Genomic DNA, 15022 nt, shown 5'->3' on the forward strand with positions numbered 1-15022 from the left:
CTGGTCCTTGAACCCTAAATGTGGATGGATCTGCTCTTGAGCTTCAAAGAAAATTTGATGCAAATGTAACATTCGATCCCCATGTCCAGTATACTGTTAAAACTTAATCTCAGAAACATTGCAAGACTGTGCCCCATGTTATCTTTTTCTGTGGCTGAAAAACTGATTAATACATTTGTTTTTTCTCGCATCGATTATCTGCTCGCTGCGGTCTCTAAATCTACCATAAACAAATTGCAATACGTACAAAACTCCTCAAAAGAATCCTGACAAGGACCAGCACAAGTGAGCACATCGCTCCAATCTTAGTCCCTTCCCTGTCAGGTTTCGCATAGATTTTAAAATTCCAATGCTTGCCTTGCATGGTTTAGCGTCACAATATCTGTCTGAACTTTTAACGGGCTACACCCCTAGACGTGATCTTCACTTCTTAGATTCTGGCTTTTTAACGGTTCCTTCACCTTGTTTATGCTCTATGGGTGATGATCAGGCCTTTTCTTCTTTGACTCCAAAACTTAGGGAATTCTCTTCCCACTGAGATTAGACATGCTGAATCTTTTAGTGTTTTTAAATCTTCTCTTAAAAAATACTTTATTTATTATTTATTTTATTATTCGTCAACCAGTCAAATTCAAGCATTCAGCAGCACAATAGTGTAGATAGATAGATAGATAGCTGCATACATACTTATTAGGGGTGTAACAGTAATAACATGTAAACACAATAATAAGCTAATGTGAATATTTTGAAATGAAGAAATATTTATTGTGCTCATCTGAGAAATGTAATGAGCACTTCATTTAACACAATCCCACCAGCTAATATAAGCAGCATGAAGAAAACCGCTAGTCCTCGACGAACAACCAGCTGTTTAGTGGTCAATACCGCCCCAACTGTGACCTTTGTGCCAGCGTCTGTTATTCCTCCTCCTTCTCCTTTACTGAGTCCTTCCAGGTCTGTGCTTGCATCTGTCTGGCCTTCTTCAGTGTGCTGGGGCTCTTCTGGTACATCTGTACAATGATCGGTCAACATAAGGTAAAATTCATGATGACAGAAACATGTTTTTTTGTTCATCATTAAGGTCATCAGATACCACAGACAGAAAGTACCTTCTGTGCAGCCCTTATTTTCCATAGCGTAAGATTCATCTTTGGTCTCAGGGGCTTGAACACCTGCTCTGATCAAGGCCTGAAAATAAGAAGATAAAGAATAAAATAATCATATGTACAAATAGACTATGGATGAGGAAAAATGTCCCACCTCTTGAGTCGCCCTTTTCCAGGCCAGTTTGCAAATGAGGACGATGAAGACAAAAGATTGTGTGAAAGCAGATACAAAAAATCCAGTCCACAAACCTAGCAGGAGAGAACAAGATTAATTATTAGATTAAATAGGTTGATTATTGAAGGTGTTAAGCGTTAATATTTGAAATGTTTCAACACTTTTAAAAAATTTACCAACTATGCCCATGCCGAGAGGAAACATCAGTGACACTCCTATTGGTAATCCCACAAAATAATATCCCACAATGTTAGAAAGAGCACCTAGCAGCTGCTTTCCTGCACCTCTGATAATACCACCTGTAATGCCCTTCAGACAGAAAAACAATCCTTAGTTTGACTATTATCAAGAGGACATTATCAGACATCCACAATATCTAAAGTGAATATCTAAAAAAAAGAAAAAAAGAAACTGAAACTGGAAAATCATATTTTTCCTTCTAAAAGTAAGTGTATACTGTATTACAGATGTTTAGATATAAATAAAGATAACCAGAATGAAATAAAAGTAATTTAAAAAAAGTAGAAAGTGTAAATATTATGTGATTTTGTTTTCAAAAATGTATTTCTCTCTCTAACTTTCACAAACATTCAGACAGATCAGAATCAAAAAAAAAAAAAATCACAAGCCTACCACAATGACATCAAATATGAAAGAAGCTGTACATGATCATGACCTCTGATAGGCTACTCTGAGCACTATTTCCCTTTGAGAGAGAGAGAGAGAGAGAGAGAGAGTTGTAAGCCATTGTCGATGGCTTTTACTTCATTTGAGCTAAGTTGCTTTGAACTGGGTGCGCGAAATCCTGTTTTGTGTGCGGTGATATATCGGTCGCCAAAGCATAATCATGACTTTATAAAGGACTTTTCAGAGTTTATTGCAGTTGTAAGGACGAATTATGATAAGATTTTAATTGTTGGTGATTTTAATGTACATGTCTGTTGCCCTTCAAAGGCTATGGCGAAAGAGTTTTTAGATTTGATTGATGGTTTTAATTTAACCCAACATGTTGCAGGATCCACACAAATACATGGGCATTTACTGGATCTTGTACTGTCCTATGGGTTGCCAATTGATAATGTATTAGTGTCTGATGCCATTTTTTCTGATCACTGTCCTGTCATGTTTGATTTTGTTTTTGACGAGCTAGTTAAAACACCCGCTCCCGTGCGTTATGGCCGCACTCTGAAGCCCGACACTTCCTTGTGTTTTTCTTCTCTTTTTGCTACACATGTGCATGCAAACGGCGACTCTGCTGCCGCAGATACAGAGCAACTTAGTACTGTTTTTTTGTCCACCTGTTCTGAGGTCTTGGACACTGTAGCTCCAATAAGAGCTATGCGCCCTAGACCAAAGTCTGAGCCATGGCACTGTGAAGCCACACGCGCAGCCAGACGAGAGTGTAGAAGGGCAGAGCGCCGGTGGAAAAAGGATGGGCTTCAGGTGTTTTATCAGATTTTACAGGAGAGTTGGAGAAAATATCAAAAAATTGTTAAAGTTAAACAAACACAATATTTTTCAGAATTAATTTCTCAAAATGCCAATAATCCACGTGTTCTTTTTAAAGTCATTGGGTCTGTATTGAACCCTCCACAATCCACTTCTATTGAATTTTCACCTGATATATGTGAGGCATTTTTGGAATTTTTTAATAGTAAGGTTTCAAATATCAGAGCCAATATATCACCTTCTTTTCTAAATTTTCCATTAAACATGCATTGCTCTGGTATTTTCTGTCAGTTTGAGCTAGTTTCACTGCCATCTCTTACAAAGATCGTGTCTCAAATTAAACCTTCCACATCCCCTATGGACCCTGTTCCTGCACGCCTTTTTAAGGATGTGTGGGAAACGGTTGGTTCACATGTTGAAGAAATCATAAATAGTAGTTTGTCTTCTGGAGTCGTGCCTGCATTTTGTAAAAAAGCAGTGATTGAGCCAATAATTAAGAAAGCTGGACTTGATTCCACGAATGTTTCAAATTATCGCCCGATTTCAAAACTTCCTTTTTTATCAAAAATTTTGGAAAAATGTGTAGTGATGCAGCTACAGTCTTTTTTGGAAGCACATGGCACTTTAGATATTTTTCAGTCAGGTTTTAAAGCATTCCATAGCACTGAGTCGACGCTTTTAAAGGTTTTAAATGACCTGTTTTTAATGACAGATTCTGGTGATTCAGCCATTTTAATGCTTTTAGATCTCACTGCTGCTTCTGACACAGTTGATCACACAATTCTTTTATTACGCATGGAAAATTGTGTGGGAGTCAGGGGGACCGCCCTAAAATGGTTTCAGTCTTATTTATTCGGGAGATGCTACTCTGTTAAAACGGGCGACTTTACCTCATCAACTGTGCCTCTCAACTGTGGGGTCCCTCAGGGATCAATTCTTGGTCCTATTCTTTTTACAATTTACCTCCTTCCACTAGGACAAATTTTTCAAAAACATGGCATCTCCTATCATTTGTACGCTGATGACTGCCAAATTTATTTGCCAATCAGAAAGCATGAAGGCAGCTCCCTGACACCTTTACTTGACTGTTTAAACGATGTCAAAGCATGGTTAGCACAAAACTTTTTAAAACTAAATGAGAGTAAAACCGAGATCATGCATTTTGGCCCCATAAACCCCACGATAGATTTGGGCCACCTAAATGACTTTGTGCATCCTGTTATAACTAATCTGGGGGTTAAAATAGATAGTGATTTTAAATTTGATAAACAAATAAATGCAGTGGTGAAATCTAGCTTTTATCATCTTCGCCTTTTAGCTAAAGTTAAATCGTTTTTGCCTTTTAATATTTTTGAAAAAGCCACACATGCTTTTATTTTTTCTCGATTAGACTACTGTAATGCACTCTATACCGGTATAAATCAGAACGCACTTTCTTGCTTACAGTTAGTCCAAAATTCTGCAGCACGTCTTTTAACAGGAACCAAAAAGCGCACACACATAACTCCAATTCTTGCCTCATTGCATTGGCTTCCTGTTCGTTTTAGGATTGATTTAAAATTTTTATTGTTTGTTTTTAAAGCTGTAAATGGACTGGCACCAACATATATTGCGGACCTCATTCAAATTTATACACCAGCGAGGTCATTGAGGTCGGAGGGCCAGTTCCAACTTGCGGTTTCCAAGACAAGACTCAAAACTCGGGGGGACAGGGCCTTTTCTGTGGCGGGACCAAAACTTTGGAGCGCTCTGCCTCTCCATGTTAGAACTGCTTCGACAGTTGAGAGTTTTAAGTCTCGTCTAAAGACACATTTTTATTCCTTGGCTTTTAACTCCGCGTGAGTCGTGTGGTCCTCTGATTTCTTTTATTGCTTTATTGTTTCATTGTATTTTAGGATTTAGATGTTCTTAATTCGTAAATTTGTTTTTATTGTATGTAAATTGATCTGTATGTTGAACCTTCTGTGAAGCACTTTGGAAACCTTCTGTTTATGAAATGTGCTATAGAAATAAAGTGGATTGGATTGGATTGGAGAGAGAGAGAGAGAGAGAGAGAGAGAGAGAGAGAGAGAGAGAGAGAGAGAGAGAGAGAGAAACACACAAGACACACCTTCTAATCAAACAATAGACTGCTCTGGTTCCAGGCTATTCCAGCATGAGAGGCGGACACGCTAACACTGATGCTAAAGACCACAGCCCCTAGCATCAGTCGCTAACGCACCTCGTGAGGCCATGCATGGTAGTGAGGTTTACTCGCACAGTTCTCACTAGCTGGCCTCCATTACAAGATATACAATTTACCATTACACAAGCAAGGAATTGTCTTACATATAAAATGGTATGATGTTTAATGCATAATCAAATCTGAACAGTAGGTCTCTTACTCTACTTACTCGTCTGTGGTAAAGATGTATCCAACAATATCACTGGTAGTTCCAATAAAGGTTGCGACTACACAGGATGCAAGTACTAGAAAAAACAACAGAGAAACCTAAACAAATAGGTATTCAATTCTTCGTTGTAACATTTTTGTCTTTTAAATTTTTTTTAAATTAATATTTTAGATTTCAAATATTCTTGGGAAACAATTAGGAATTTAAGGATTGGTTAAAAGCGCTTTCCCCACCATTTTCGCCAGCGAATATAATATTGTAGGCCTACATCAGTAGCCTATGACTCATATAAAATGCAAAGTACAAATAGGCTACGTTACTGTCCTTAAGTAGAGTTTTTGTACATTTTTTCTTTACTAGGGTATATTTTTGTTGACTTCTACTTTAACTTTAATACACATTACAGAGAAAATCGATACTTTTACTCTGATACATTCGGCCTGACCCAATTTCGTTAAATTTTCAGCTGCAAATTGCAAAAAATAATAAGCAATATTTTCTTATCGATCATAGTGATATCCAGTTCACAAATTAATCTTTTGATCAGTTCGGTTAATTTGAATTTGTCAAACTGGTTTCGCAAAGAGAATTAAGATTTGTTTTGCAAATCACAAATCTAAATCTTGAGAAATGCAAGCACACAGAGCAATGCGTAATGGCTCTCTAATAGCGATCTGAATTGAAGACGCTATTCATGTAAGTTTTATTCTGTGTTTATCAAGGTAAATAAGTTTTAGGCATAAATAAACAATTTAAAATTGTGATTACGTGCGATATGATTCTGAAGTTATGTGTGATAAGATATGTAAACGAACTCTCCCACAGGGGATAGTGATGAAAAATATGAAAAGCTTGTTCTTCTATGTAAACATGCATAGATGAACATATTTACCCGTTGCACCTCCTTATTTACACTGTCCTGTATCTTTTATCTGTATCTGTCCTGTATTTTTTAAGAGACTACAGGCATAGTATGAACTAATTAATTAATCTTACTACAGTTTTATCTCTATATAGTTTCCTTTACATTGTTGTATTGTGGATCACACTCCATTTGTAGTAGGACACTCTCATTTGAATCGTTCAGTTCTTGAGGTATAGAGTACCCAATTTTCTGTTATTTACTTCATGTCGTTCCCAACATGAATATGCATTTTTTTTTTTTTTTTGTCATTACAAAGTCACTGGGGTTTAGTGTTGTTTTGTCCCCTTTCACTTTCATTGTATTGAAAGAATGATTGTTCTGCAGATGAAGAAATTCATACAGGTTTGGAACAACATGAGGGTCAGTAAATGATAGAATAAAAAAAAATGTGTGGATTGGACGATCCCTTTAAAAACTCTTACATACCCTTACACAGAATCTCAGCTAGGTTCCCATTGTTATCATCACCTGTGCCATTATTCGTAACATTTACAGGTACTTTTAATATCAGTTACTTAAATATTTTTACTTAAGTATTTTTTTTTATGAGCAACTTTAATTTCCATTATGGTATTTTCTACATGCTCCATCGTCATAGGCCTTGCTCCAATGTTTACCAACAGTATCACAACTCTTACTTACATACATTCTAATCCTGATTTTGAAAAAGAAAAACCGTGCCAACTGGTCATGCAGGAACAGCATCTATAATCATTTTTAGAAGAGTTTTTGGTTGAATTAATGAGCAAATCACATACGTCCACAGACTAAAGACACTTTGCCGGACAGCTTTGCTTGTTTGGCGTTTCCAGCTCCAAGAGCATTTCCCACCCTCACACTGGCTGCCACTGCAAATCCCAGAGGAAACTGAAAAATTAGGATAATACATACATTTAATCACAAAAACCTACTTTAAATAAAGGATTCAAATATAATTTATCACAAATGTTCAGAAACACAACTTATTGCTGTTTCGATATGGTTCTACTTTTATCTCAAGTCATCTACTTTTATTTCAACAGCAATGATTTTTTTTTAATCAGTTTTTCACTTGTACAATGAAAATTTACATGCATTTTGGGGTAAATTTAATCTCAATTATAGGAGAGATTAAGGCTGTGGATGAAAATGTAACTTGAAGTTTGACCTCACACAAGCTCCCGTGAGCTTTCCACTCCTTCCCGATCTGCATGATGAGGTTGAGAAGGCATGGAATAGACCGTATTCTGATAGTTACAGAACTATCTCGCAGGTGGGCAGGCATCGACCTTGAAAGCTCCGGCCCTGCCTGCCATGCCATTAAAGAACACCTCACGCTTGAATGGCAGGGCATACGCTGCAGAAAATCAGGCTGGTGCTTCACTGCATACCATGACAGTGCTGCAAGCTTACCAAGCCAATCTGCTGAAAGACTTGGATCAGGGTCAGGGTCTATCTCCTGATGCGGTGTCCGAGTTGTGCCGAACCATAGATCTGGCTCTCCGCTCCACCAGGCAGACCGCCGCCGCGGTTGGAAGATCGATGGCGGCGACGGAGAGGTACCTGTGGGTGAACCTGGCTGACATCGGGGAGAAAGAGGAGGGCTTTCTCCTCGATGCCCCGGTCTAGCCATCTGAACTTTTTTCGGCACTCCCGTAGAGGAAGTGGTTGAGAAGTTCAGAGAGGCAAGGGCGTGCTCAGCGGCATTTAAATCATGCATACCGCGCCGATCAGAGTCTGCGCCCAGGCAGCCAGGGGACCCTAGTCCGTCTCAGGGTGAGAGCTGGAGACAGGGCCAGAGGGCTCCCTTCTGCATTAGGCTAATAATGTGAGTCACAGGCCCTATGGCCTCCACAAACTGCCTAGGCTGTCCTCTTGATCCTAGAGTAGAAGCGATATGCTGTGTTACAGTTTCCTAGCGGTGTTTGGCACAGACAAATAGCCAGGCGTTGCAGGCCTTTTCCTCGGAAGGCCTCCCCTGTGGTTGTCACCTGGGCATTGCCAGGCTTCCTGGCAAGCACTATGCTGAAGCCGCCACTCTCTAGAGTTTTGATAGTAGCATTATCTAGCCTGTGGTTCTTAGAACAGACTCACCTGTGAAAGCTCCTTGGTTTTTAACCATCAGGGTTTAGTGGTTAGGCCTCTTATGTGGAATGTATTCCTGCTGAGGTCTTTGCTCCTCCAGAGCTTAGCTCAGACACCAACCTGTCTTGGAGCCAGAGTCAGGTAATTGTTCAGTTCTCTACCCTTGAGTGCTTGTCTCGGGTCAGGCTAATATTAAACCCCCCTTGAATAAGGGTACGTTTATTTAGTACTCACTCCTATTTAGGATGGTGTGGAGTACGCTCCCTTAGAGCTCAAACACTTGCCCCGAGCGCATGCCTGTGTCATTCTGGAGTAGTAGGTCCTGCATTTGGGGGCCTCCTCGACAGTTCGGTTGCATGAGATCATATGCTCCCCTTGCTTTAAGGGTAAAAGGAGCTAAGCTAATTACATCGCTTGTGTTGGCAGTGTGAGCGGGTATCCCAAGCCCAGCAGACCTCTGGTGGCTAGTTCTGCTAGAAATTGACGTGCTGCCAAGTAGTAGGCCCTCACAGGCCACCTTGAAACTAATGAGTAGCCTGATTCCCTGGTATGGCACAGATTGAGGTTGGGTTGTAGGCCTCACATGAGCCTCCCTGACATGATAAGAGGATATCTTTTCCTATCGTTTCCTGTTCTTGTTCACTCTTTTTCCAGGCAGAAGATAACAAAATATTTGTTAATGGTACACAAAACTGTTAAAACAAAAGAAGAAGAAAAAAAAAAACATCTAAAAGGACTCTTTGTAGTCTTGGCTGAATATGGAATAACAGAAATGTAACACATATTAGTTACACAGTTCTGTCAACAGGTTCCAATTTCAGTTTATCTTTCATTTAAATGTAATGCTAATACCTTGACCCATTGACCTGCAAACAGCTGGTGTTTGTTCGGTTTTAGAAGATCCTGTTGTGGCAAAACAATATTTAACAAACGCAGCATTCCCAGGCAAAAGAGACGTCAATATTCAAATTGTATTTAAAAGAAAATATACATTTATTCTGCAGAATAGTTCCCAGTCTAGCCACACAGGCCAGCTGCAGGGTGAGGGTGAAAACCCACCAACCCTAACAGCCCAGTCTGCAGGCAGAGTGAGACCAAGATATGTGTTCTTTCTGGAGTCTTATAATGTTCTCATCAAAGCATTCTTTAAAACACCCACCCCAGGGGGCAGGAACTGAGGACCCCCCCATGGTGGCCTCAACCCCTCCCTAGCCCGGAGTCCTCTCAGTGTCACACCCTGTATCAACGTTACAACAGGAAAATTCCAAATACAGAACACGTGGCATTCCTATATTATCATTGAGAAAACAAAATAAGAAATAAAAGATTAAAAACTGCCACTACAATCCTCAAACCAGTACAGTTGTATATATTCATGAAACCAAGGAACCGTTGAAAAACATACCATAAACGCAATAGTGGCCAGCTCATACACAATAGACTGGGCCCCCAGCTCAGCCTCACTGATGAGGCCTACAATGACAAAAAACACCACAACAAATATAATGTATTCATGATACAAACAAAATTGAATTATATAAAAACTCAGACAAATTGCAAACCTGCCAGGAATCCACCAATCTCATATGCCCACCACTGTACACAAAGCATAAGCATGCTGGGAAGAGCCAAGCGAATGAATGGACCCCATTCCTGCAGACAGTCACGAGACCAGCCTAATGCGAGACAGAGAGAGATGTAACAGATGGAGACCTAGAAGTGCTTGCATGGGACTATAATTGATGTAAAGTAATTAGTTTCATTAGTTTCCTATAATGACAAGTGGTGATCGGGAAAAAACAAACAATAATCAAGTTAATAGCAAATAATTATCATTAGAAGATATCAGCATGTTTTTCAGCAATAAATAAATAAATTAAACTGATGTCATCACTCATCAGCAACATTTCATTGAACTACTTTCTGGTAATAGATAGATAGATAGAGATATAGAGAGATAGATAGATAGATAGATAGATAGATAGATAGATAGATAGATAGATAGATAGATAGATAGATAGATAGATAGATAGATGCATCCGCAGCCCCGGTCACGCTGCTCAGATTGCTTCCTATGACTCTACTTTAGCACTGGTTACATGACAGAGTCCCAAGATGTGCATGGCACCATGGCACATTCCGGGTGACAATCACACCGGCCTGTTAGAAAGCTTTCAGCCTGTGATAAGACCTTGCTTTTCTACAGGCAAGAGTTCCCCTAGAACAAGTGTTCAGGCACGTTGTTGTCTTAACAGATGCCTCCAACACCAGCTGCTGCATACCACGTTTGCAACAGGCATGCTGCCTCAGACTCCTGGACAGGACCTCGACTGCAGTGGCAGTCAATTATCTCAAGAATATCAATTATCTAGAGTTTCTAGCAATATTCCTTGCCCTGTGCCGGTTCTGACCGCTGCTGCAGGGCAAGCATGTACTGGTCCGGATGGACGACACGTTTACCGCTGCGTACATCAACCGTCAAGGTGGTCTACGCTTCGGTCGCATGTTGCAACTCGCCCGCCATCTCCTCCGCAGGAGTCAGAAGCGACTCAGGTCACTTCGTGCCATTTACATTCTGGGTGAGCTCAATCATGCAGCATGACAGCTCACACTCCCGGGAGAGAGGAGACTCTACCCGCAGGTGGTCCAGCTGATTTGGAGGTGCTTCGGAGCTGCACAGGTAGACCTGTTTGCTTCTCCATATCACTATATGGCACCGATGTCCAGACCTCTGGAACCTTTGCATGTGGTCTCTGGACAGGATGTAGAGGACTTACAGTACATACTGTCTGGCCTACCTCCAGCGGTAGTAGACACTATCACTGCAGCTATAGCCCCCTCTTTGAGGCACGCCAATGCTTTGAATTGAAGTCTTTTCATTGATTGGTGTTCTTCTCACCGAGAAGACCCTCATAGATGCCCGATTAGAGTTGTCCTTCCTTCCTGCAAGAAGGGCTGGAGCGAAGGCTGTCTCCCTCCACGCTGAAAGTGTATGTTGTCGCTATCGCCGCACATCACAATGCAGTAGAATGTAAGTCTGTGGGAAAGCACGACCTGGTCATTAGGTTCCAGAAAGGCGTGACTCAACCTCGCCTCATCCCCACTTGGGACCTCTCTCTGATCTTAACGGCTCTACAGAGAGCTCCCTTTAAAGCCTTTGCAGTCAGTTGAGGTTAAGATTCTGTCTCTTAAGACAGCGCTAAGAGAGCAGGGGACCTGGGGATGTCTTCAGTCAACGAAACGTACTAGGAATTCGGGCCGGCTGACTCTCACATAATCCTGAGACCCCGGCCTGGATATGTGCCCAAAGTCTCTACCACCCCTTCAGGGACCAGGTGGTGTACTTGCAAGTGCTGCCCCTGGAGGAGGCAGACCCAGGCCATGCGTTAATGTGTCCCGTTCGCGCTCTGTGACTGTACGTGGACCTCACGCAGAGCTTCAGAACTTGGAGTGTTGATTCCTCGCTGGCAGACATTTAAAACGCTGCGGACTGGGTGACACCTAATACATTTGCGAGATTCTACAATCTCTGAGAAGAGCCTATTTCTTCCCGTGTGTTGGCTACACACTAAACCTGAGCCCTATTAGGCAGGATCTACCACAGAGACCTTCCGTATGAAGCACTGGTCAGTCCGTAACTCCACATGTTACCTCCCTACGGGCAGGATGTGGCCTCTGTACCACCCCTTTCCATTTGAATAGGCATGCTTTGCCAGTGTTATCCAATAGTCTTACTTTATGGGTAAGTAGGAACAGCAGTGATCAACATTTTCCATGTAAGCCCTGTCCCTTTTCCACCCTAACAGGTTTTATGTAGTGGAAGGCGCAGCGAAGGCATTTTTCTTATGGATCCAAATACGACAGTCACCGACATAATGTTGAACGTGACTGACTGATAGGGAACATCTAGGTTACCTATTGTAACCCCCGTTCCCTGAGGGAGGGAATAGAGATGTTATGTCCCATCGCCACAATCCCTGTGTCCACCGCTGAGTGACAAGGCACTGGCTCGGCTCCTCAGTGAAAATATAATGAGTGAGTCCCACACGCTTCCTTATATACCCACACAGCGGGGCGTGATTTGCGTCCATTGACAAATGTCCATTGGTTTGCTCTGTACCACTTGAAGGTGATTGGGTCTCAGACGAGATCCCAATACGCCACTGACCGTGAAGTCACTGATGTAATGTCGAACTTGACTGACTAATAGACGAGCCTGAATACTTCACTCTTCCACTTCTGAGTCAGTTTCTTCTTCAAACATATATGGCTAAATTAAATCAGTATTTCCAGCGTTTACTACAGTAAAGCTGAATCAGGTAGTCCGATCTTGTGTGATTTAGTGGATGCAGGGCTAATTTGCATATTAATGGTTCCGCATATACTAAATAAAGCAAGGGTGAAGATTTTAAGGTATGAAGAATTTTTTTCAAATGTGCAAAGATGAGTTTTAAGTGATACAATTATTGACTACATGGGGGCTTTAAGGAACTGTGGTCTCATGCGTCACATAGTGACTGTTGTCAGACCTGGCCACACTGGGACTCTGCCGGACAGCGAGCAGGATGGACTCTGTGTTGATGAGAAGCGCCCAGCAGGGGAAACAGGCCAACAGGAGGATGAGAATCCCTCTCTGCAGTATCACACCCACCCGCTTCAGATTTTTACCCCCAAACGTCTGCAGGACACAATTCACTTCAAATGACATCTGAGCACAAATGACACTCACATTACTGAACATTGACTATCATACCTGAGAGATGAGTGTATCACATGCAGACGCCAATCCAGATCCAACGGAGATGCCAGACACATTAATAACCTGTGAGCAAAAAGGAGCAAAATTTTATAAAGGCGATGGGTGTTTTAACGAATGCCGTTATAATAAAGTTATTTTATGAACTCACAGCAATAGCCAGAGCGACACCGGCCAGTTCAGTTTTCCCCAAGTGTCCACAGAACACAGTGCTGATGAAGCTGATCAGAAAGATCATCAGCTGAGATATAAACTGCACTAAGAGGAGAAACATTTTCAGGATCCGATAGACATTTCCACTTCTTGTGAAATAAAATAGGGTTGGAACTGATCATGTCATGTTCTTCAGATAAAATGGACTAATTAAATATATTATTAACTCATTATAGGTGATCAAATATTTATTTTATGAACATATTTAGCATTAAACTATGCGACTTAGATTGCATTCAGATACATGAAATGGCAGATGTATTAAGAACATTCTAATGGTCATATCTGATTCAGTTCCAAATTGAAAATATAGTTTTGCCAAAACTATTGGGATGAGCACAATGTAATCGAGGCAAAATAAATAAATAAAAGATTTCATATCAAATCCGAATTTATTTTTGCTATTTTGTTCATTTGTCAATGTCTATTTGTCAATTGTTTACTGATAATGATTTTGCACATTATTTCAAATATATATATTTTTAAAATCACCTTCATAAATCAATTCACACTATTCAAACTTACCACTGGTCCAGCCAACTTCCCCTGCTCTACAATTTCTTCTTTATAATTCACTGGTAACAAACTCCGAAGTTTCTTTCGACATTCTCCACAAACAACCTGTGAACTCGATGTTGACTGAGCATCATCACTTTTCTCCTGTTTTGAGTCTCCGTTTATCTGACTCACTGTGGTAATACTGTCCATTTTCGTTATTCCTGAAGTCTTTAATTCCCACAATGCAGCTTATATTTAGTTACAGTACAGAACTACATCTGCATAAAAGACATTTCGCTAAAGGTCCATTACAGGGAGACGTCTGGGTGGATCTCTAAGGAAGACATTAGTAAACTGTCTGGTAGTAAGTTTAGCCCTGCCTGCTGCTGTACTCCACGAGGTCATTACATAAACAGAAGTCACTTTGTGCTCAGATGTGTTCGTTTTTTTAATTGTTTAAGTAAATAACAACAACAACAACAACAATACATAAATATCATATTTAATTATATAAATATGATATATTGTTCACTGTTCTCTTGTCCCTTGTTCACTGGAACATTAGATTTAATTAATATGCTCATTATAACATATCTAAATAATGTAAATGCTTTTATAATATTTATTGTTGTTTATTTTACATGTGGGCAATTGTGCAATTGTGACAAAGAATTTCCCCTTGGGGATTAATAAAGTATTACTGAACTGAACTGAATATAAAATAATAATAACATAACAATTATTGTTATTTCATTAAGTGTCATTAGAAAGAACTACTAAATGAAACAACAATGATATCTGTGTAGGCGTATCAAAACAATGATATCTGTGTAGGCGTATCAAAACAATGATATCTGTGCAGGCGTATCAAATCTGACTCATCAGAAACACTTTCACTCAGTTAAATCAACTTCAAATCAGTCACACAATAAACTTCTGTCTGGTCAGATATTAAAAATGGTTACATATTACTCCTGCAGTGTCTGGGACTAAGCTTACAAGGAATGATTTGTAAAATTAGTGATCAACTGAGTAAGTAAATGTATAAATATGGTAGATGAAAGTCTATTTTTTTGAGGGGGTCATTAAATTGACAGAGAAAATTATGAGAGGAGATCAGAATCACACAACATAGTCCTTATCCCTAAATGAACAAGTTGATAACAGTCCAGATGGCCTTATGCAGTGGCTTTATTTTAAGTAGTCCTATTATGCCATTTTACGATTTTTTTACTATCTTGATTTTGTTTTTGTTTTGTACTAGAATAGGATTTCATGCTTTACTATTAAAAAAATGCATTGCTGTATTCTAAGTTTGTCTGCCTTTAGGAAGGCCAAACAAAAACTCTTTGACATGGCAACTGCACGCTACTAAAGCAGGTCTTCTTCATCTTCTTTAGAACAGTCTTTGTTAGCGCAGCTTAACCAGGTCTCGCCTCTTGC

At 40.2% G+C, this 15022-nt stretch overlaps 1 pseudogene across 1 annotated transcript; it reads right to left on the reverse strand.

Moving 5' to 3' along the window:
• Positions 1–771: 771 nt before the first annotated feature.
• On the reverse strand, positions 772–13862 carry LOC306984511 (multidrug and toxin extrusion protein 1-like; annotated as a pseudogene). The gene is made up of 14 exons: positions 13607–13862; positions 13020–13121; positions 12866–12934; positions 12623–12790; positions 10748–10865; positions 9675–9788; positions 9518–9585; positions 6807–6915; positions 5124–5199; positions 1915–1979; positions 1458–1590; positions 1261–1355; positions 1110–1188; positions 772–1010 (listed from the first exon to the last, which is right to left on the reverse strand). The product of its transcript is annotated as a multidrug and toxin extrusion protein 1-like (transcript).
• Between the last annotated feature and the right edge of the window lie 1160 nt (positions 13863–15022).

This window comes from Phoxinus phoxinus (genome assembly GCF_949152265.1).
Source record: "Phoxinus phoxinus genome assembly, chromosome: 17".
Lineage (NCBI taxonomy): Eukaryota > Metazoa > Chordata > Actinopteri > Cypriniformes > Leuciscidae > Phoxinus > Phoxinus phoxinus.